We start from the raw sequence: 22,240 nt of genomic DNA, 5'->3' as shown, positions 1-22,240 counted from the left end.
GGATGTGATTTTATGGTTACCATAGCAACTAGCACCTAGATGGTCCGTATTCCTGTGCTCTTTTACCATGAAAAAAACCCAAACAAACCCAAACCAAAAAACTCATCTATGACCTACTTGAAAACAAATAGGTTTGTACTGTTTAAATTTCCATTGTTCTTCACAGGCATCCATTATCACTCAGAATCAGGGATGGTTGTACTCTGGAAAGCAAAATGCATGTGGCTTGACCTCTAGCACAGCAGTGGAAATCCTGTGCAGTCACATGCAGCTCAGTTTGGCCATGCATGGCTCTCATTCTGTATATGGGGAGAGGAAAGGAAGGCTTTAAATGGCTGTTGCATTTCACAGCCTAGGCTACTTACATTTAGAAAAGTTTTCGTTTTATTTACCAGCACCACTCAACTGCTTTGATCCCATGCCTTTAAGAACAGCAAACTTTTGAAATCTTATTTGTAGTGATCAGAAGTAGGAGGCTTTCCCCCAGGCTCACCTTGCTGTTGTTCTACCATGAGCTGAAGATGAACTAAGGCAGAAGTGCTGATATTGCCAGGGAGAATTTTCCAGTGTTCATATTGCTAAGAAAATCTCCTCCCCTCGCTCATGTTGCACCTGAGAACTCAAGAGAAGAGGGTCAGCAAAAGTGTGACAAAGGGCATAAATTTATTATCTATTCAGTACTTGTAGACACTACTATTTGTTCTGAGTTTAGAAGTTCTCTAATTTCAAATCTTTCTCATATGAGTTTTTTAAAGGACGTAATAGCACTCAAGAATGAGAACAAAAATTCAGCCCAACAAAGTGAACTACCATTTTTTTAAGTCTCCTATCTCTTCCCTCAATGGCTTCATGTAATCTTTGACTCACCAGGAGTTTGCTTCTACTATATGCACATATGAAAGGTAGAATTAATATTAACATTGTCAAAAAGGGAAGAAGTTGTTTTCTGTTTTCAACTGAAATATCTGGATATAATTCCAAACAAATTAGCGAGCAATTTCTTAAAATCTCTCTCCCCCTCTCTTTTCTTTTTTTTTTTTTTTTAATTTTAATAAACATAAGCATTTCTTTCTACAGTATCAGAGGTGGAAAAATAAAATAAAACAACACAGAACACCTCTTTATCACCTGTTGGTTTTAGGTAATAATTTACCATGCAACATATCCAAATGTAATATATTTATTTATTAACTAAATATTTCTTATTAGAATGACAGCCTCACTTTTTGCATTCCTTCACTGTTTTCCCTCTGGGTCTTCCAATCCTGACTTCTAGAAATATTACCTTTAAATCATAATCATTTCCATTCTGTGATCAGAATAGAAATACTCTCTGCTGCCAGATAGGCATGCCAGAAACTGCCTTGTCCTCCTGAATCAGTTCATCCTTCCAGAATAACAGTGGGAAAAAGCCCAGTTTTAGAAATAAGGCTGGGGAGAGGTTTTATGCTGTCAGTATTCTGCAAGCTTCTCCATAAGCCTTCATGTACTCCAAGTCTTCACTGTACCTGCCAATCCATATGCAGGAGACAGGTGTTCATCCTTCCACTTTGTTAACTACCTTGTCACAATACATCAACATTTATGTATCATTTTGTGGAGGTTTGGTTTGCACAATTTAGTCTGCATTTCCACTGTGCTTGAGTGGGATTGGAGAAGTACCTGTTAAAGTTGCTGGATTACCTTATGTTTATGTGGCAATATTCATATTACATAGCAAATATTCCAAGTCTCTTCTGTGCTCACTGCAGGTCGCCAGTTTGCAGTTTTAAACCAGGGATCATTTGCCTGCCTCCAGAGGTCAGGCAATGTTTGCATTGTATTTTCACTGGGGTAGACAACTGGGATGGGTTACCTGTAAGCATGGCATCTCCTCTGGGCAACCTGTTCCAGTGCATCACCACTCTCACAGTAAGAAATTTCTTCCTTACATCCAATCTTAACCTACCCTCTTTCGGTTTGAAACCTTTCCCCCTTGTCCTGTTGCTACATGACCTTGTAAAAAGTCTCTCTCCATTATTCTTGTAGGCTCCCTTCGGGTACTGAAAAGGCCTCAATTAGGTCACCCCGAAGCCTTCTCTTGTCCAGGCTGAACAATCTCAGTTCTCTCAGCCTTTCCTCACAGGAGAGGTGCTCCAGCCCTCTGATCATCTTGGTGGCCTACTGTGGACTTGCTTGCACAGGTCCATGTCCTTCCTGTGCTGGGACCCCAGAGCTGGAGGCAGCACTGCAGGTGGGGTCTCACCAGAGCAGAGCAGAGGGGCAGAATCCCCTCCCTCCCCTGCTGCCCACACTGCTTTGGATGCAGCCCAGGACACGGGGGGTTTCTGGGCTCCCAGTGCACATGGCCAGGTCATGTCCAGCCTCTCACCCACCAGCACCCCCAGGTCCTTTCCTGTGGCTGCTCTTGATCTGCTCCTCTCCCAGCCTGTGTTGATACTCTGAATAAAGAGGTGCAGTGACCCCGAGCACTCTGGTGATGTTGGTGGTCAGCACGGCACATGAGTGCACAACCCTTGCCTGGGCATCAGTATCAATTGACCAGTCTCAGACCAAAAACTTAATGCTGTTCACATGCTTTGTAGGACACCTAAGGGGGAGTTGAACCCTTTGGTCTCACTGTAATATAAATGTTAACACTTTCCACTATACCAACTAAAAATGTAAAATGAACAATTCACAGGGTTAGTAAAAAAGGTGGATTTTCTGATACAGCCTGTTACTTGTCCTAGGTAAACTGCCTCATATATTTGACATATGTCCAGCACTACAGAAATGTGAAATATGCTGCACCTCCTGACTTACACTGCTATGACTGAAAGTGGAATTGGAATTATGTGAGGGGAGTTTAAGATGCTTCACCTTCAGTAAAACATACCCTGCCCTTTTCTTCCCAACATCAAACACAACTGCAAATATGACACTGTTCAGCCTATGGACTCATAAAACACATGCATAAATCACAGATAGATGAAGAAATACCAGAATTTCTGAAGCATATCAACACTCCCTAAAGTATTCCTAACATAACCCTGTCCACTGTCAGATTCCAACCAAAATAAGAAAAGGAAAGTTGGGAGGGCTAATGTTCACACACCATCAGTCCAAAGTTATTTAACACAATTGTTTCTGTAATTGCAGCTCCCTAGAAATGTTTGGTGTTCAATGGTCCTTGAAAATCAGACTTCCAATTGGCTGATGATGGGTTTTGTTAGATGCACATGCTGAGTTGGGAAATTCAGCTGCACACATCAACACCAGAGATTTCTCAATGCTGCCAGAGGTTTTGGGATGAAGAGGGTCTTAACAACATCTGGGGTATTTTTCTCCATACAGACATACATCTCTCTTGCTGAATTAGTAACATGTATAAGAGTCTAAGCTACTGAAACTCAATAACTGCTTTAAACTGGCATGAGAGAAAAATTACAGTGACAACAGGAAATGCATTTACTAGGTAAGGTCTTAAGGAACTCAAACTTAACTGTTTAACCATAAATCATTACCTTTGATGAAATAGCTGAGTCTAACTGAGATGTCACAGACTATACAAAACTGAGGTTGTCAAAAAAGCTTTGCAGATATCTTTTTTTTTGTTTTTGTTTTTTTTCAGTTAGTGGTATATGCAAATCATCCCTCAATTCCTAATCAAGTTAAATGAGTTGCCTTCAGACTTTATCAACATGAGTGGTGACATCATTAAGCATTAAGAAATATTAGGATATTTTCTATATGGATACTGCTTCAATATCCATTATTCTTCCCAAAACAGATCAGACTTATGTTGTACAGAGATGTGTCAGAGCAATAGACTACCAAAAGTCGCCAAGTACACAGGTGCTATCTAAATAATCTCTCCTTCTGCCATCACAGTGAAACTGGTTACTGTGGCAGATATTCAAATTAGCCAGGACATTTCTTTTCCTAATCTCATCAGGTAAAATCTTCAACAGTAGTAAAAAGCCATAGTAAAGAGACCAGCGAATCAAATCCATTACTGACTGGTATACAAAGTTTAACCAAGACAACTTTGCAAAGAAAAAAGCTGTGCAAACAAAGCTGTGTCTATCACCACCTCCTGCACACACTGCCTGGGTAATCTGCATATTTAAAAAAGCTTCCCAGTATTCATGCCTGAAAGTGCATACCAAGGGAAACTGAAGCCAGATGGCTAGATGTCACAGTGACTAAAAAACTGCTTTTAAAAAGGTAGGCTTCCAATAATTAATAGTCCAGATCTTCAGATAATGTAAATCACTGAAGTCAATTGCACAGTTCTGATTTACACTGCCACATAATCTAGTTGTGTGTGTTCAACCCTTATTTTCAAAACACTTAGCACAGATTGCTGGGATAACTTATTTTTGAGGTGGGGAGGGGGGAACTGAACATCCATTTGCTGAAAGCCTTTAAGGATATGACATGTTCTGAAGCACTCTAAAACATAACTACGTGCTAATTAAAACTTCATCTTTCTATATGATATACCAGGGAAGAGATATAACTCCAGCTGGAATCAGCATCCCACTACAGAGCACAGACAAGGCAGAGTTCCCAAAGGCACAAATGGTAGTGAGGAACCTCCCTCCCATCAAGGACTGGTGATGACAGGTCAGGTCAGACCATTCTGGTCACTCTCAGTATCCTAATGGAAAGATGTCAAAGAGCTTCTGAAGACAAAATGACTGTCACGATTCTTTGCTGATCAAAGGAAAATTTTCAGTTTAAGTTTCAGCTTAATTCTTAGCGCTCAGAGTGGCTAAAAGATATTATACCTCTTCCCACCTGGTGGACTCTTGTGTTACACCATGCATGGCAGTAATGAAGACAGATTAATGCTATTTATTTGCTGACAGTGACAAGAGTAGCCTGTCTTTTTTTCTGTATTTTATCATTAAAGTCTTGTTTTTCAGCCTCAAATAGACCCAAGACAATGCACTGTAATAATTAAGTAGCAAAAAAGAACACAAAACAAACCAAAAAAAACCCTCAACAATATTAGGATGGATGAAGTCAACAAAAGGCAACAAATTCTACTCAGTGCTGACAATCCAGCCTTAACACACTTCTGAGTTAGAAAACAATGGGTCTAGATTTTATAAAGGTTTCCCCTCTCTGATTTAGTGCCCAGGGATCCCTCTTCATCAAGCACTATAGGTAAACATTGAAAAAGAGAAAAAAAAAAGGAAACCAGAGAAACAACAGCAAAACTGGGTAGGTAGTACAGCACTGGAGCACATTGCATGGAGAGAATGTAAAATCTGCAAATTAGCTTTTCACAGCCCAGCTAGATCTAGACAGAGCTGACCTGATCCCGCAGTGGCTACAGTCCTGCTTTGTGCTGGGGTGTGACTAAAAGACCTTCAGTAGTCCCTTCCCAGAGATGTTTTTATGATTTGATGATTCTATGAAAGCAGCTGCAAGATGCTGTCCTGATGTGGGATGTGCTTGGACAGCCAACACCTCGACAAGAAAACAAGTAATGCCATTGTGCTTTGATAACTTATGTGCAGCCTGAAACTGCCAGTGGTGGGATAACTTTTGCTGAAACAAGCAGGCAAAACATCCCCCAATGAAAATAGTTATACTTTCAAGTACGGTTTTAATTACAATGACAAAGACCATTGATTTTCACACATGGAAATAAATTTATTCTGATGCTTGTGCTTACAAGACTCAGACCATAAGTATTAAATTCTTGGCTTACTACTGAATTCTTGAGCTGGCTTCTTTCATCTGTTTTATTTTTCTTTTATTAAGAATTAATTAAAGCTATCAAGCTCATCTTTCTGACTGAAGTCAGCCTCCTTTGCTTGTATAAGTATAGACAGTACTTACAGCTGCAAGTAGTGTAAAGTCTATTTTAAAACTATTTTTTATTTTAAAGGGTCGCTGCCAAGGTGAACAGCATGAAAGCTAAATGAGCTTTCAACCTTTCTCCTTTGCTCTGGTGCTGATATAACTAGTAAAATCTTGCCAGCAACACCAGTTTTTAAAACCAGCCTTTGAAGCCGTGACACGGCAAAAGCCTTCTTGAAATCCAAGGAGAGTACGTCTGCTGTGGCACTCCTGTCAGCTGTCATTGTCCCTTCCGAGGAGAAGTTAATCAAATTTGTTCAGCCTGACCTCTGCTTTAGCCAGCCTGGACCTCTCTAAGGCTGAACCTGTCCAGTGCTCCCCATCAGGGTCCTGCTCACCGCTGCAGCCAGGCTTGGCTCACTCCCAAACAGGGGTGTCAGGTCAGCTCCCTGCCCTGCCTGGCCCCTCATCTGCCTTCCTCCAGCTGGCAGGGAGTCCAGCCTTTCTGCCACTTGTCCTTCTCCTTCCTCATCTAACTTAGGGATAATTGGTATTTCTGCTCTATTTTTTCCTCTTTGTGACAGGGTGGGTGTGTACGTCCTTCCCAAATTAAGTAGTTTTATGATTATCCACTACCACTGGCTGAAATGCGGCTGCAGGGACTATGGGGAGGGGAGGGAGAAAAGTCTCCCCCCAGGACTAAGTTGTAAAATTTTCCTTTTATTTCAAATGTTTATTCACCATTAACTTCATTTTCTTTTACTCAGATCAAGTGCATTTATTATGTGGAGAGCTGGTAGTGATGTTTTTAATTAAGGTTGTCTAATAATTTCCTTCATAGCATTTGGTTTTCAGTTAGTTTATAACCCCAGGAATGTTAATCATTCTGGGCTAAATTTTATATGCTTTATTTCTGCCTAAAGTGGAATTGAATATGAGATCATCAGCTACCCTGCTCCTCCAATTTATTTTTTCCCCCAAAATATTCTCTTGCTTTTGTAAAGAACAATTGTCTGGGAGCCAGATGATCATAAATTGCACTTTCATAATTTCTACTCCATAATGCTAATAATTCTGTGCAATTGTATCTGTAATCAAGCAAGGTGTTATGCATTTTTTGCATAGAAAGCAGAAAATTGTCAGTCCATCAGCTTAATCAGTGAAGCAGTGGAGGTTTTCAAAGATTGCACAAGGTCACCAGTGCAAACTGGGATTAAGATTTAATGGAAGAAATGTGCTGTTGTCTGCCATACACAATGCTTCTAGACTGTTCTCTTTTGCAAAATATTAAGCAGAAGAAGCCAAGACATGAAAAGAATTTGTGTAGCCATCAGATTTTACACTCTGATCACAGAGGATATCTGCCTACCACCCAACACATCAGAGACTCAGTTGAGCTGGGACTACTAGGATCTTCCAGCACTCATAACTGGCTGAAAGTGTAAATGCAAGTTTATCAGATCAGCATGGAGAGTCACACATAATTTCTAAAGGTTTAAATAAGAAGTCACTGTGATTATTCCAAAAAAAAAAAAAGAAAAAAAAAAGGAAAGAAAGAAAGAAAAAGAAGTTGAGTTTCCATTCCACTGGACATTTCAGTAGTAATGCTGAGTTGGAGTCTTGATGACCTTTTCTTTTTCCCCTTCCATTCCCCTCTTCTCTTTGTTTCAGTTATCTCTTGTTCCCTTCTTTGCAAGTTTAAGATTTTATGCAAAATAGAAATTCAGGATTTCAGATACATGTTCACTCTTTTTTCTTCTTCACTGTGCCGCCTTTGGGAAGAAGGCTGCCCTCAAAAACTCTGCATTACTTGTAAGATAGCTGCACTCTGGGACAGACACAAGGAGACACAACCCCTAGGGCTGCTCAGCAGCAGTAATTTGGGTCTGAGCTCCAGTGAGAACTGTTTAGTTCCCAGAACTCCAGGCAGCGAGGCTGCCCTCTTTTATTCTAATTACTTCTCCTGTCTTCGACAAATTGGCAGAAAGGCTTTCAAGCCCAGCCTATACTCTTCCAGCATCCACCAGTTCAAAGCAGGTATCTCACATCTCCTTTTTCCCCTCACGATTCGTCTGCTCAGAGGTCTGAAGGGGCACAAGGAGTTCAACAGACGTTGAGAGCTTCTGTCCCGCTTGGTAAAGCAGAAGAGTTGTATCAGTGGCCCAACCCCGTTTGCCTCAGCCATGAAGTAGCTTCATTGAAGTTACTCTTAAAGCATGCAGGCTTTGCCCCTTGTGAGGAAAGCTGCCTTCACCTTTGGCACAGAAGGCAAGATCACTCACTCTTCTGCTTCAACTACAATTCTTAGGTCCAATGGATAAGGAAGACAGCCCGACTCTAAAGTTCTCCTATTCTATAAGGTTAACCTTCACTTTAATCCTCGTACTTTCCATTCATTTTTGTGAGTGTGATTTCTTGAATATATCAGGTCACAATCTTCAGCAGCAGAAAGAGAAGGGGCGAGAACCATTGTTAGACAAGAATGCTAATTCTGAGAGCGAGCATCGAAAGGTTGAGTCAGCCTGTGCCACATTGTGAGAGTTCAGCAATGCTCCATTCATCTGTGTGACAAGCCTCATTATGAGGAAGCTTTTTAAAAGCAATTCATTCTGAGGAGGCCTTGGATACAGTTCCAAAAGCAGAAAATAAAACCTAGGAGAACCGGGGAAAGCAAAAAGAGCAGGCAGGAGAAGCAAGCAGGAAGGCATACAACAAATCAGCTCTTTTGCAAGTTCATTTTTTCATTATGTTTGACATTCTTTGGGAGACAGAACTGTGCTGCATGCTTGTGGCCTCAGGCACTGAAGCTGGAAGATATTTCAAGAGCTGCAGAACACACACATAGCTGCATAACGCAGAAAAGATACAAAAACTGAATTGACAAGATTGTGATGCTAACTTGCTCCAGAATTACATCAGCCAAGATAGTCTACTTTGAAGTATAAAATTGCACGTAGTCTCAAGTATTTTACCACTTATTTGGACCTTTGGGCAGTGATGAAAGGATGTGGTATCTAAAGTTCAGCTGAAAAATAAGAGTCAAGCCCAACACAAACAGATTAGACAGATTTCCTGATGAAAACAAGCAGTACCTGGAAGTTGTGTGTGATTTTTCTGGGAGATGAGAGATACCGTCACTACCAATTCTGGTTTTTCAGCTAGAAAAATACATAACTTGCTGAAGTCCTATGGGTTCTAACAACCTTTGTGATTGTCATTTTTAAGTTAATCCCACCATCACTGAGCAATTAAAAGAAAACAAAGTGTTTTGTGCTCCCTCTGCTGTTCTGGAGCATCAGGGAACTGACAAATGCTAGACTCACAGTTCAGTGATGAAGAAGCAGAAATAACAAACTCTGACTTTCAGTGAGGTTTTGTATGTGGCTGAGTTTTTTCATTAAAAAAATTATTTGGAAAGGCAAAATGTATTTTACCCTTATAGAAGAAAAGCCCATTTGTCCTTCTGAGATCGATAGAAAAATAATTCCTAATTATTTGAATTGGGTGGAACTTAAAGGTGCCTTCCAAAAATCACCTCCTGGCCAATGCTTGGGGCAAGACTGTGAGACTGAGCAGCTTTCAACACTGCAGATATTGGCAAATTCTCTCCAGATACTTGTAGCTATTAAGATTTTCAGTCTCAGCCTAAGCTAATGGTTGATCAGGCCTCAGCTAGGCTTATTAACCAAGTAGAATTGGAGGTTTAACTCAGATGCTCAGAGAAAGTATGTACAAAAGACTTCCTATTAAAAATAATTTGAAAGAGATGAGAATTAAAATAAATAGTGTTTTCATAAAAGGAAATTTGCACTCATTGGGTTTACAGGAAAACACAAATGAGTTTGAGATAGGTTGATGTGTTCAAGACCAGGTTGGATGGGCCCTGAACTACCTGGTTTAGCCCATGAAAGAGGAGTTGGAACTACATGGTCTTTAAGGTCCCTGCCAACCAAAACCATTCTATGATTCTGGCATCTTTTTGGTGCAAACAAAGTTTTTCCTTACCTATGCAGCATCCACAGGCACTATGTAAAGGGACAGTTCCTCTCTCACAACAATGGTAGTTCTGCTGGCAGTTCCTGCAGGAAGAGGAAGGTAGAAAGAGTGATGTCAGCGTGCAGGGTGACCTCATTACTTCTGAAAAAGTATCACACCTCTTAGTAAAAAATGAAAAGAGATCAGAAGTTCAACAGGACTTGTGAGATGAGATAGGTTTAATTAATGCTGAATGAAGAGTCTCTCAGCTTTCAAAAGAACAGAAGCTGACCTTCCTCACATAAAAAATGCATTGCTGGATTTTTTTATATCTGATTAAAGCTGGATTTTGGCTCCAGCACTAACTCAAGGAAAAACATGCATTGTAAATACAAAGCAGAATAAGAAAAGTACATGCACAAACATCAGTGACACAGGTAACCCCCACCTTCTCACTGGGAACTTGTGATGTTCTAAAGCACCAAAATAACAAGAACACTGGAGTTTGAATACATTGTTATGGCCTTCTATAAAATAACATTCCTCCACCAGTACATGCATAAGTCTACTACTGCTTTGTCCTTTTTTTCTACCATATTACTACATCTGCTTTGGAACTGCACTCATGCAATCTTTCTACACGGGTCACAGTTGCAGAGATCAGCTGGGAGGCTTCTCCTTTGGTGGCATAACTGAAAATCAGCCTGGTCCCAAGGTAGATACAAGTCCCCCAAGGACAACAGGATTGCATTAGCAGAGCACCTGTGTAAACAACAGGAGAACTAGGCCACCTTCTTGCTGCATCCCATAGTTTTTACCTTATCATGCTCTTCGTCATTTACAGAATTGCTCACAAAAGCAATTTCAGAGGGCTGTAAAACGCCTTCCTTCAGCAAAGAAATTTGCATGAGGAACACACGAGAAAAAGACGTGAGAAAATTCCGCTGGCCTTTTGATTAACTCTAAGGAGCAGAACTTGCTGACATAATGAAGCATGACACATCATCAGGACGCTGCATTTTTCTGGAGAAGTGTCAAACAATTTTATGAAGCATGAATACTGTGCATTATGGAAAGAGAAAAAGATTTAAGTGTTATTTCAACCTCAGCTACCAGCCCACCACCCTTAGGCTAGAGATGCTTCCATATTCAAGATTGCATAGTTTAGAAAGTCACATAAAATATTATGGCATGAATAAAAGTAAAAGCATAAAACCCAGACCTTTTGTTGTTGAAAGTGGGAGGTAAATTCAACCCTTTCTATGATAATATTTTCCATTCTTTAAGGATACACTCAGAAAAATTAATTCTTGCTTTAAAATAAAATGGACAAGGAATAACATAAAAATTGAACTACTTACATTATTAATTTGATTCAATTTTGTAAGAGATAGGTAAGTTCAGAGAACATTTTCCTTGTGATTCACTGAAAAATGTGTTTTTAATGGGAGCTCTATGCTTAAATGTTCCGGATATTTCAGAGTGATGATGTACATCTGTGTACTATTTCCCTCTGTGAAAATTACAACATTTATAAATTACATTTATAACATCCCAAAGCCAGAGAGAGAGAGATGAGATTTGGCAGCATTAGGGTCTAATTTTAGAATGCACTCAGTTGCCTGATAATATTTTACACCAGAGATGCTACTATGCTTTATTATGAACTGCAGTTTATTATTGGTAATATATTACAGAAAAAAAGCGCCCTCCCTTGTCTCTGCAATGACTTTTGTATGGCTAGAGCCAGTGGAAAGGAGCCTCAGCTTCTGCAGAAACAGCTTTAATTCCTAGACTAAGATTCAGCTCAGGTTTTATCCCAAGTGATGGAAGACATCTCCCAGGATTTGGGGAAGCTGCTGGCCCATTCTCTCCAAGAGACTGTAGGGGCTGCAACCTCCACAACCTCTTTTGGGCCATCCCATCCTCCCTCTCCTTCAGAACCACTTTCAGACTGGTTTGGAACCCTGTTCCCGACTTTCACTTCCTTCTATGCATTGTCATATGTAAAAATGATCTGGTTCCATACGTGATTTTCTTTCTAGTCCCCTTTGACTTATCAAAAGCCATTATTTCTACTGAAAACGTTCTTTGCTGACTTGAAGACTCTCTGTTTGGCCTTAACACCACCACTAAATGACGTAATGAACCATTTTAGTGAGAAAAGTCTCTACCAAACAGGCAACTGAGCTGCTAATATCTCATTCTTAGCACCATCACAATATTCGTCAGGGCTATGTAAAGATTTGGATTAAATTATTTCAAAAAGGTTTCCCTTCTGAAATTTTCCAGTGTCCTCATCAGGATCTGAGTGAAATATTCTAAGGTCATTGCCTGAATTTCATCTTCTTAGAAATAAAAATTACACAACTGGAATAATAATAAAAAAATTAAAAGAAGAAAAAAACCCCAAAGAACAAAACAACAACCAAGCCACAACTGGAAGTAACCAGACCAATTTCACTCCTTTTGTACCTAATCTACAATAAGTAGAAGGAAAACACGAGCACTACCCTGAAATGCTGCAGAATTATGAGGTTAGTGATACCTGATCACTGTGCCCAGTTATTTTCTACAGATCAATTCCTGCACAGCATGGTCTGCTTGAGTGGTGTGAAAGATCAACAGCTGTAAAAACAGAGCAATAGCTGCACTGAAGTTTTACACCTGCATGCAGAGTTCCTTCATCAACTGTATGAACTTTGTCCTTTAGCTATAAGGCAAAGGGGCTTTTTAGGTGTCACGCTGCTGTTTCCTTAGTAAACAATGGGCATAATTAAAGCTATTATGTATCCTCCAGGCAAAAGGATACCAGTAATAAGCTGGAAATATAAGGCTCATGATTTAACTGGCTAGTTTTGTGATTCTGGAGAAGAGAAAACACTGCCAAATGAAAAGAAAAAAAGGGTAGTAAATTTTTGTTATTGCACAGGAAATGGCTGTAACACTTAGCTCTAAATGCAGTTCATAGAAAAGTGTTATTAATAAACAGGCTTCTGACAGGAGAAGTTTAGTTCAGTACAACATAATGAAAGTTTTGCTGGATTGCATTGCATTTAGTAAACAGAGCTTACCTAGAGATACAAAATATCAGTAGCTGAGAAAACGTGAGACTAGCAGAACCCCTCTGAAATTGCGAATTTAAGACCAGAAGTCAGTGATACAGTAATCACTTGCTGTTCTCAAAGGAGACTGAAAAATTAGCAGCAGGGTAGGGTAGAAGAAAAGAGGTGTAATTCATCATTCTCTGAGTACTTTTTTTTTAGCAGAAAAATGGTGCTAAGATGACTGAAAGAATTTAGCTTGGGGTTTTTGTTTCCAGCACCATCAACTATGTAAATGATACAGACCACGCTGATAAATGGTTAAAGTGGAATGGAACAAACCCAAAAAATAAGAATCCCTGGCAACAGCTGTCCAAAACAGAGTATCTCCCTCTTTCATTTCGAAGCCTCCAGCAGGTTGAGTGAGTTATTCCGTGCTGCAGGAATGCCTTTGGGATGTGCTCCTGCTGGCATCCTTGTACCACCTGCTTGGAAAGTACTGTACCATGGGCCTTAGCATTTGCACAGACTTCTGTAAGAGGGAAATGTCATCCTCTGTCTGATGTCTCACTTTGTAGCTACAAAAGACGTGCCTGCACAAGCAGTGGCCGGGCTTACAGAGGCAAGACACACATGCAGAGAGGGCTCTGTGACATTCAGTTCAGTGAGGCTGGAATCTGCATCTTGATTTTTTTCCATCTAGCCAAAGTGATTATATGGTGAATGAACAGTAGGTTTCACGCATGTGAAATCAGACCTATTCCATACTAGCTGCTAAATGGGGCTCCAGGAACATTTCCCCCTCAACCTCAGCCTTAAGGCTTTAAAAGCTTCCTATTAGAAACATCTTTTTCCCCCCCCCAAAATCTATTCAGGTACTGATATGTTTTCTCTTTGAAAATATGCCTTCCCTTTGAAAACATGTCACAGCTGAAATTATTTATATAATGATAGACCTTGTGTTCTCCCCCTGATGTTTTCATAAACAACGTTTTTACATCTCAGGGGAAGTGGTCTGAAAAAAGGTTTGTGTAGAGGGGTTAGGCTGGGGAATGACTAGAGATAAGGTATCTGGAGAATAAAACTAACTGCACCCTACAGGTTATAGTAATAACAATAATATATAAAAAAAATAAGCATTGAAAAATGGAAGGGCCCAATAGAACTGATACTGGAACTTAACACCAGGTAGGAAGAGGGTGTACAATAATCTTGTGTTGTAAGGGAACTATAATAAACAGTTATGCTGAATACATTTCTTAGAACAGACAGCTGGTGAAGTAAATAGCTTTCCATTTTGGTTTTTAGGTTTCTTTGATGAAAAAAATCACTCATTTAACACAGAATATTTTATAATGAAGGCCACCAGCATTTTACTGACATAGGGCTAATTCTTTCCCCACAGGACATATTTTACCTATTTAACAGTCTATTTGGTCTGCTTATTCTTTGATGCATGTGCACCACATCTTATTCAGGAGAGCTGCTGGTGTGTACCCCATGTTAGTGAATGCTGTAGCCAATCAGATTTCAATCAATAAAAGAAAAGTTACTTCCTTCTCAGAGCAGTAGGCAGTAACACCTGATAGTTTAAGAATCGGTATTTTAACTGAATCAGTATTTCAAAAATCTTAAGATCTCCTTTGAGTACTCCTGCTGGGATACAAATTTCAAATCAGGCAATCCTCTGAAAAATGAATATTTGTAAAGTATGGAATCACAGAAGCACTTAGGTTGGAACAGACCTTTAAGATCATCAAGTCCAAACATAAGTCTAACAGCGTCAAGTTCACCAATAAACCATGTCCCCAAAAGCCACATGTGCACATCTTATAAATACCTCCAAGGGTGGTTACTCTACCACTTCCCTGGGCAGCCTCTGCAATGCTTGACAACCCTTTCTATTGAGCAATTTTCCCTAATATCTGACCTGTATCTCCCCTGCAACAACTAGAGGCCATTTCCTCTTGTATATCTTTTTTTACCTGGAAGAAGAGACCAATCCCCACCTGGCTACAACCTCCTTTCAGATAGTTGTAGAGAACAATAGTCTCCACTGAGCCTCCTTTTCTCCAGGCTAAACACCCCCAGCTCCCTCAGCCACTCCTCATAAGATCTGGGCTCCAGACCCTTCCCCAGCTCCATTCCCCTTCTCTGGACCTGCTCCAGCACCTCAATGTCTTTCTTGTTGTGAGGGGCCCAAAATCAAACACAGAATTGAAGGTGTTGCCTCACCAGTGCCCAGTAGAAGGACAAGCAAACAAAGAGTAAACAATAAAAAGGGGGGACTCTGAATACCTCTAAGACATTAAAACAAACCCCACATCAGTTCCTCCTACGAAGACATAACCCACCAGACTAAAAGACCACTTCTAAGCTTGATACTTTATTGCAGAGAGAGCACTGGAGCATCCTGGTAACTGGTTGCTTAATTTTTATGTTTTCTTGCTGTTCATTTTGGTATTTTCTTGCATTTACAGCAAGTAATTTAAACTACATTCACTCTGAAAAATTAAGCCCTGGTGCTGCATTTCAATCTTAAGAATTTATGTCATTGCCAGATGTTAGAAGGACACAGGAAATAAACACTTGAAAGTAGACAGAAGCTGTTTGTGCCTGGCCTTATTTACAGCTCTAAGATTTTCTTTTTGCATATACCATAAGCCTATAAGTCCCATATTCCAAGATTCCTACAAATAATGTCCAAGTACCTGAATATTTTTCCAAGATTCTGGTTACTTCTATGCAGCTAAGGTCTCTGGCTTATTGCATTTAAGAAACAAACAAAGCAGTTTTAAACAACATCATTTTAAAGACAAATCACCCTTCTGAATCTCCAAAGGAGTAATCTCACTCAGACACACGAAGATCTATTGTCCTCTCATCCTTAGGCACAACTTCCATTAAAGCAGATCAAGGAGGGAATACATTTTCTAGTATTTAGATTTTAAAAACTATCTCAAATCAGACCCATGAAGAATATTAAGGCCATTTTAATGGACAGGCCATTAAAAAAGAGAGCAAAGCACATACATTTTATTGAGCAGAAACAGCAATGTATTACACACGGGTTGCCACACTAGCATGACTCCCTTGTACTGACTTCAGTATACCACCCTTGCCCAACAACACCAAGGTAAATAACAAAAACAAATACAAAGAAAAAAAATTAATCACGGTGTAAGATTACAGTCCTCTTCAGAAGAATAGCAGTGGGTCTCATTGTTGGATCTCCGCAGTTAACTAGAAAAAATCATGGAAAGAAATAAGAGGTGTAGAGCTGTCATGAACAACATCCCATCCTCCTGGCAGATAACCTTCATTTAAAGCCTCCTAACCTGTTTCTGCTCCAGAATCCATAACAATGTTAATATAGAGATTTTAACTTCATTTATACAGAAAACATGAGCATTGGGCTAAGCTAGAAATTTTTCTCCTTCCACCACAGAAGCCACAGAGGTTACTTCATGTTTCTGTGTGCAGCAGCTTCAAAATCAGCTTCAGACAGAAGTAATTGGAACAGGTGGGGGCTTCAACAATGTATGACCACCAATTTCTACCCCAGAAAATGCTGACTAGAAACATTCAGTGGAAAATAAGATGATATCATCTTCTGCTTTTCTCACTTTTTAATGTGCTCCTGGAACAACCAGCAGTGTATATACACACATAACATGCAAGTATATCCTACATATATAATCTCCCTTCAGTATATCTTGTAGGAGTTGAACAAAGACCATTCAGTACTCCAAATCTGACAGTTATTCTCAGCACCCCAGAGTAACTGCCCTCCATGTGCTCCATTTGTTTTGGAGCAGAGCCAGATAAAACACTCAAAGCTTGCGTTCATTTTTTTCCCCAAAATGCTTCTGTATTCTTTTACACTGTTATAAAGAAAAAACTATGCTGTGTAGTGTCCTGTTAATACTAAAGGTTCATTGTTCACAGATGGATTGAAAAGTGCCTGGGAACAAATCAAAATAAAGATTTTTTTACCAAGTCACCGAAATCCAAACATTTTTTGTTACAACTTTATACTTGACACATGGAGCATTTATTTAATATAATATCAGTGTTCAAGCTCTTTTATCCCTTCTTCTGTTACCAAGTTTAAGAAGGGGCAAAGAAGCCCAATGTGTTCTAACTTTCGACTGACTTCCTTGGTGTTTATGGTGATCTCCCCTTGAGCTGGGACACCTCTTGAGGTTGCTCCTCAAGACAGAGAGACCTTTCACCAACTGTAAACCTTTGGTAAATGACTAATATAATTGATAACCTCGTATTGTAACACACTACGATTTTGTTTCTTGGAAATTTTGATTTTTGTCTTGTTCAAATGATTGTAATAGTAATATTGCCAGTAAACTTAGTTAAGTAGCACTTTAACAGCATCATATTTCAATTTATAAAAAAGGGACATTATACCTTAACTGCTGAGAAGAATTACATATAATAATAATTGAATAGATTAGCCATTTAAAAAAAAAAAATTCTCATAAAGAATTACTTCCCCAGAACTAGAAGACAAAAGGAAAACAATCATTTTCCTTCCTCACCATTTCCAAGCCTGTTCCTTAACAGCTTCTCTATTAGAGGAAAGTCCTCTTTCTCCAACTACAACAATAACAACAATCTCTTTTACAAGAGAATTTTCTTTCCTCTCATCCAGGAACAGGGTAGATTTATCTCCCTGTCTCCTGACTACTTCTAAAATACATGACTTGGATTGCCGGCCACCACCCACCTCCTGTGTTTGCAACCAGTGCATAGAAAATGGGGCTGCAAAAGGGCACACAGGTATCACTTCTGCCTTGAAAACCCAGACACTTCCCCGTACCACAACCATTGACACTCAGCTCCTTACATTTACACTGTGGTGGACAAAGGAGTGCTTTCACATTGTGGTCCATGGGCTGACCTTCTCAGAGCATTACCCTCTAGCAAAAGGTCAGTACAGACTTCCACCACTCCAGCTGGGTCTGAAATAGGTTGTCTCCTCTACCTTTAGCTTTGGTGCCACCTTTTGTTCATGACCCAAGCTCTTCGACAGAGGCTTTTATGTAGTTTCCATATATATATAATAAAATACAACTTAGCCCTTATTAAAGTATGCTTAGTATATATGGGTTCTTTTAGGTTTGTCACCAGGGAAGGCTACAAGCAGGGTAAATATTGTGACTGTGTGAAGCACAGCAAAGCACTATTTACGTTGATCAAAGCCATTCCCATTTTGCCCCCAGTTCAGCACAGCAGTGGAATTAGTAGTTATACTTACACACCAATAGCTGGGATTGCCATTTTACCCCACTCAATAGCAGGCAAACAGAAAAAGAAAGATTTCCAATTTCTAATGTCAATAGTCATTATTTTTGTCCAGTTTCTTGCCCAGTCAGTGGTTGGGATGTATGAGTGTGTGTACTTGCTGTACACTGTGAAGTGCAAAGGACTTGTGATAACTCATTTGCACAGGCCCTTTGTGTTAATCTGATTTTGTAGGAATTCTGTGGACTAAATAAAGTTACTTTGGTAAAACTCTCCTCAATGATACTGAAAGATGAGCAACTGCACCATTAGGTACAATTTATTGACTGAATCAGTCCTATTAGTATATCATAAAATATTCCTGTATTTTATCACATTCTGTGACTTCTCTGCTGCATTATTTTCTTCATTGCACCATTCAGTAAGGGAGTACCTACATATGAACTGTTGAATTAGAGGCCTGAGCTTTGTGTAAGCTTCTTTATGGAATGTTTATGTTTGTCTTTTCTTCTTTACTAGTACATTCAACAGTGACAGAAGAGACAGAAGACATTAAGAGTTATCCTCACATGTACTGGGGAGTACTGGCTATTCTACAGTGCTGGTATCTTTTCAGATAAGAGCAGTAGAATTTTAATACCAAACCATATAGCTGAGCAGATAGCATTTACAAATACGATTAAACTGCTTTGAAATTGCAACAGGTATACTTTTTGCCTCCTAAACCATTTAAGGATTTTGAGAAACTCTTAAAAGATATTTGGTATAAGAACAAATACTGGTTAGTTGAAGTCTCCTCATTGTTTGAAGTCTGGCATGCTTCACTGTTATAGATACTCTAAGAAAACATTGTGCTGCACTCACAACTCCTGTTGACAATAATGAACTTCCAATAAGTATTGCTTACATATGTTTCTCAAATTATGCCATAGTGGCTTCAACAGGAAGGCTTTCATTGTTAGAGAAGCACTGTGAAGAAATACATATGGAATTGGCCAAGCCAGAAAAAGTTTTCATTGTAGAGCAATCTATAAGAAAACATTTTCATCATCCTTTGTCACATAGAAGAATACAAGAAAGCTGGTGACCCAGGACTTGCTATTGCTTATTGGCATTGAAACAGTGGCTGTTTTGTTAATATGCTAAGATTTTGCCTTCTTGTTCCAGCAGTTGCCTTTAACAGCAGGATTTAATGACTACAAAAAGACAAATGATTTGCTAAAGAACTGGCCTTGCTCCCCTTGCCACTTTCCTGGAGCTAAGATGGGAAAGGTCTCATAGCCTCAGGAGTGACTCAATTGCCAGTACAGGGGACAGAGCCTCTCTGCCTTCCCTGGCAGACAGAAATTACACACCACCTTTCCCAGTACTGCTATCCAACACAAATATCCAGAAGCTCGTTACTAACCACATTAAATGTGTTAGGTACCATACACATTTTCCTCAGCTTTGTATTATGTGCACTGTGCTAAACTGAAACAATTTTTTTTTATAGTCTTTAGTCCCATTTTCTGACTTAAGTTCTCTGTCATTTTTTTTGCTTTGTTGCAATATGATCCCTCCCAGTAAAGAGGGCTCCAGCCTTTTTTAAAGAGAGTGAAATGCTATGTGCTTTCATAAATAGAAATGCTTCAATTATTCTTTGAATCTTTGCACCTCTGTAACATGATGGACTTTCATTTAGCAGACCATCTCCATATGAAAACATATCATCTGGCAACCTTGATGCAGACTTTTCTTCTGTTTATGTGAAATATGTAGCCATTTCACCTACGTATTTTAACCCAGGCTCTACATTCTTTACCATCACTCTTTGGTTCACAAAGAAACTCTCTTTAGATCTGTTTCCCTGCTGTCATATTTTCCTTTAGATATATTCTGAAGAAAGCTTCTTTTCGTGAATTGAAAAATGTCATTGCGTGCTTTGTACTGTCTAATTTTTTTCATCTTATTAATACCAATAATATAATGCATTTGAACACTGCAATATTTTCATAAGATTCATTGGGGGTCTACCTCTTTCCAGCACTACTCTAATGTTCAGATAATGAAGCATGGGGGCTGAAATAGATAGCCTGCTGACCACCTGAACCCAGAAAGATTAAAATGTATGATTCAAAGCTGTTTGAGGGATATACCTTCTGGAAGAAAGATTCCTGTAGTGCTCTATCATTAACATCTAGACACCTCATACTGGAAAACTCTGAGGAAAGGAGAAATTCAATTGCTTCAATAGCCAAAAATACACATTCGGGCAAAATGCTAGGGACAGGAATAAGGGTTATTGAGCTGCATTTATGCTATCAATTAAGCTGTTTGAAGACATTTCTTTCTCTTCTGTAAACTCTAAACATTTAGTTAGCTCAAAAATAAACAAGTAACTGAAGCAAAATAGCACCCTTGGTATTTCTCGTAAAGGAGGCAGAAAATGGCACCAGCAAATATCAAGCAAAGAGAAGAAATGTTATATGCTGATAATAAAGCTTCCCATGAAATTTTAGCCTCTGGAAATTAGGTGCTGCGAAAAAGGTATAATTAATGATTTGGAATACATGTAGCAGTGAGATCAACTGTAGAGTAAATACACTATTATCAGAAATTACCTTCTTGCAAATATGTATTTGATGGACAGGGAACTGCAGGGGATTTAAAAAATTTCAAAGTGCAGGTTTTATGAGAGCTATTAAGTAGGTAGAAAGCATAAAAGATTCAACAACAGTCATTTTCACCAAAATTGTCTATACTAATAAATATTGTCAAAAACTTCAAATGCAGAAAATTCTGTGCATTCTGTCTACAAATTCTGTCTACTTCAAAATATCAATGAATATGGAGGCAATAGCTTGTCTTTGACTTCTTCTAGACTCCTAGAAGTTGAAGTCTGTGTCTGATATCACAGCCTAGGTATTTTCTACAGACTGTTAGAAGAGATATCCAGTCTCTTCTGACAGTCACAGCCAAAAAACTCTTGGCTCTTGGTCAAGAGGCTTATTGACTTTGCTGAGGTTGAGGCTTGAATGACTTTTCAAAATAAAATTTACAGACAGCTGAGCAAGAGCTTCACCCATACTACTTAAAAGGATATATTTAACTATAAAAAAAAAGTTATTTTATTCCAAATGTACCTGTTCTTTGTTATATTAATTATGCTTTGTATCTCCTAGTCTTCTCTCATCAAACACTCTGTGATTGCAAAGTGTAATCTTTCTGGCTTACTTCATCAATGTTAAATCCAGATATATTACACAAACTCTCCGCTGAGGACCATTTATCGTACCTGGAAGCCCTGAGAATTTGCTTCTGCATGGAATACTGCTGCCAAGTCAGAGTCATCTGCACTTCAGAGGAATATAAAGTGGTAAAAATCAAATTCTTTTTGACACCTTGATCGTGCCTTGAGGCTACAAATCTGATGGGTTTTGATTAGTGAAAAACATTGTGGTTGTGAGAACAGGTGGAATATGACAATTCAAGATGTTCCTAAAATGTAGTAAAGGATAAATAGACTTCAGTGTCTTTGACAGGTACTTCTAAGAGATAACTGCTTCAGTCTCGAAGGCTTTTTGGCCATGAATGAAACTTCTGGTAATCCGTAGGCATTGTGACAAATCATCAGCTCTCCTGCATTATTTTTAGGTACACTGGAGTTCAACCTACCTTCTCTGCTCCCCAGGCTATTGGGAGACTTCTTTGGCAGTTGCAAAGTTGGATGGGTTGCTATTTATCTTGCTGAGAAGTGGAGTTTTCTCACATAGCAAATCATCTTACAAGGTGTTAACATTTCCCGTTCCCACTCATCAAAACACTTACCACGAAACAGATGCACCCAAGATGAATCGAGTTTGAACTCGTACTTCAGTCACCAGGCTTCACTTTCAGCAGATTTGTGCAGATCTGTGTAGACACAATTCAGATAAGAAGATAAAGCTGAGCTGACCAAGGAACAGCAACCTCCTGTCCTCCAAGGACAGTTTAATTAAAGTAATCAGTTTGCTTTCCTCTCCTCTATACTGACACTATATGGAATTTTGCACTGGCCAATCAAAAGCAGAGGATATAAGGATTTTACTCTGTTTTTACTAGCTGTTAATAGCCCGATGAGTTATTCCTTCCTACAGCATTACAGAAGAATTTAAGTGTCCTGTATGTAGGAGAGTTTT

The 22,240-nt window shown here is 39.2% G+C and overlaps 1 long non-coding RNA gene across 2 annotated transcripts; it reads right to left on the bottom strand.

The window, feature by feature from the left end:
• Positions 1-525: 525 nt before the first annotated feature.
• LOC126649263 (uncharacterized) lies at positions 526-21,941 on the bottom strand. 2 transcript variants are annotated; one of them, XR_007631000.1, is made up of 3 exons: positions 21,891-21,941; positions 9,805-9,878; positions 526-619 (listed from the first exon to the last, which is right to left on the bottom strand). It is a non-coding gene; the product is annotated as an uncharacterized LOC126649263 (long non-coding RNA). The 2 variants fall into 2 exon arrangements; XR_007630999.1 differs by lacking the exon at positions 526-619 and adding an exon at positions 8,562-8,644 and having other exon boundaries at positions 21,891-21,931.
• Positions 21,942-22,240: the final 299 nt, after the last annotated feature.

The sequence above is a fragment of the Myiozetetes cayanensis genome, unplaced genomic scaffold (genome assembly GCF_022539395.1).
Source record: "Myiozetetes cayanensis isolate MyiCay16 unplaced genomic scaffold, myiCay2020 scf5-8, whole genome shotgun sequence".
Classification (NCBI taxonomy): domain Eukaryota; kingdom Metazoa; phylum Chordata; class Aves; order Passeriformes; family Tyrannidae; genus Myiozetetes; species Myiozetetes cayanensis.
Note: the sequence above shows the minus strand (reverse complement) of the source record. Positions and strands in the feature narration are given on the sequence as shown.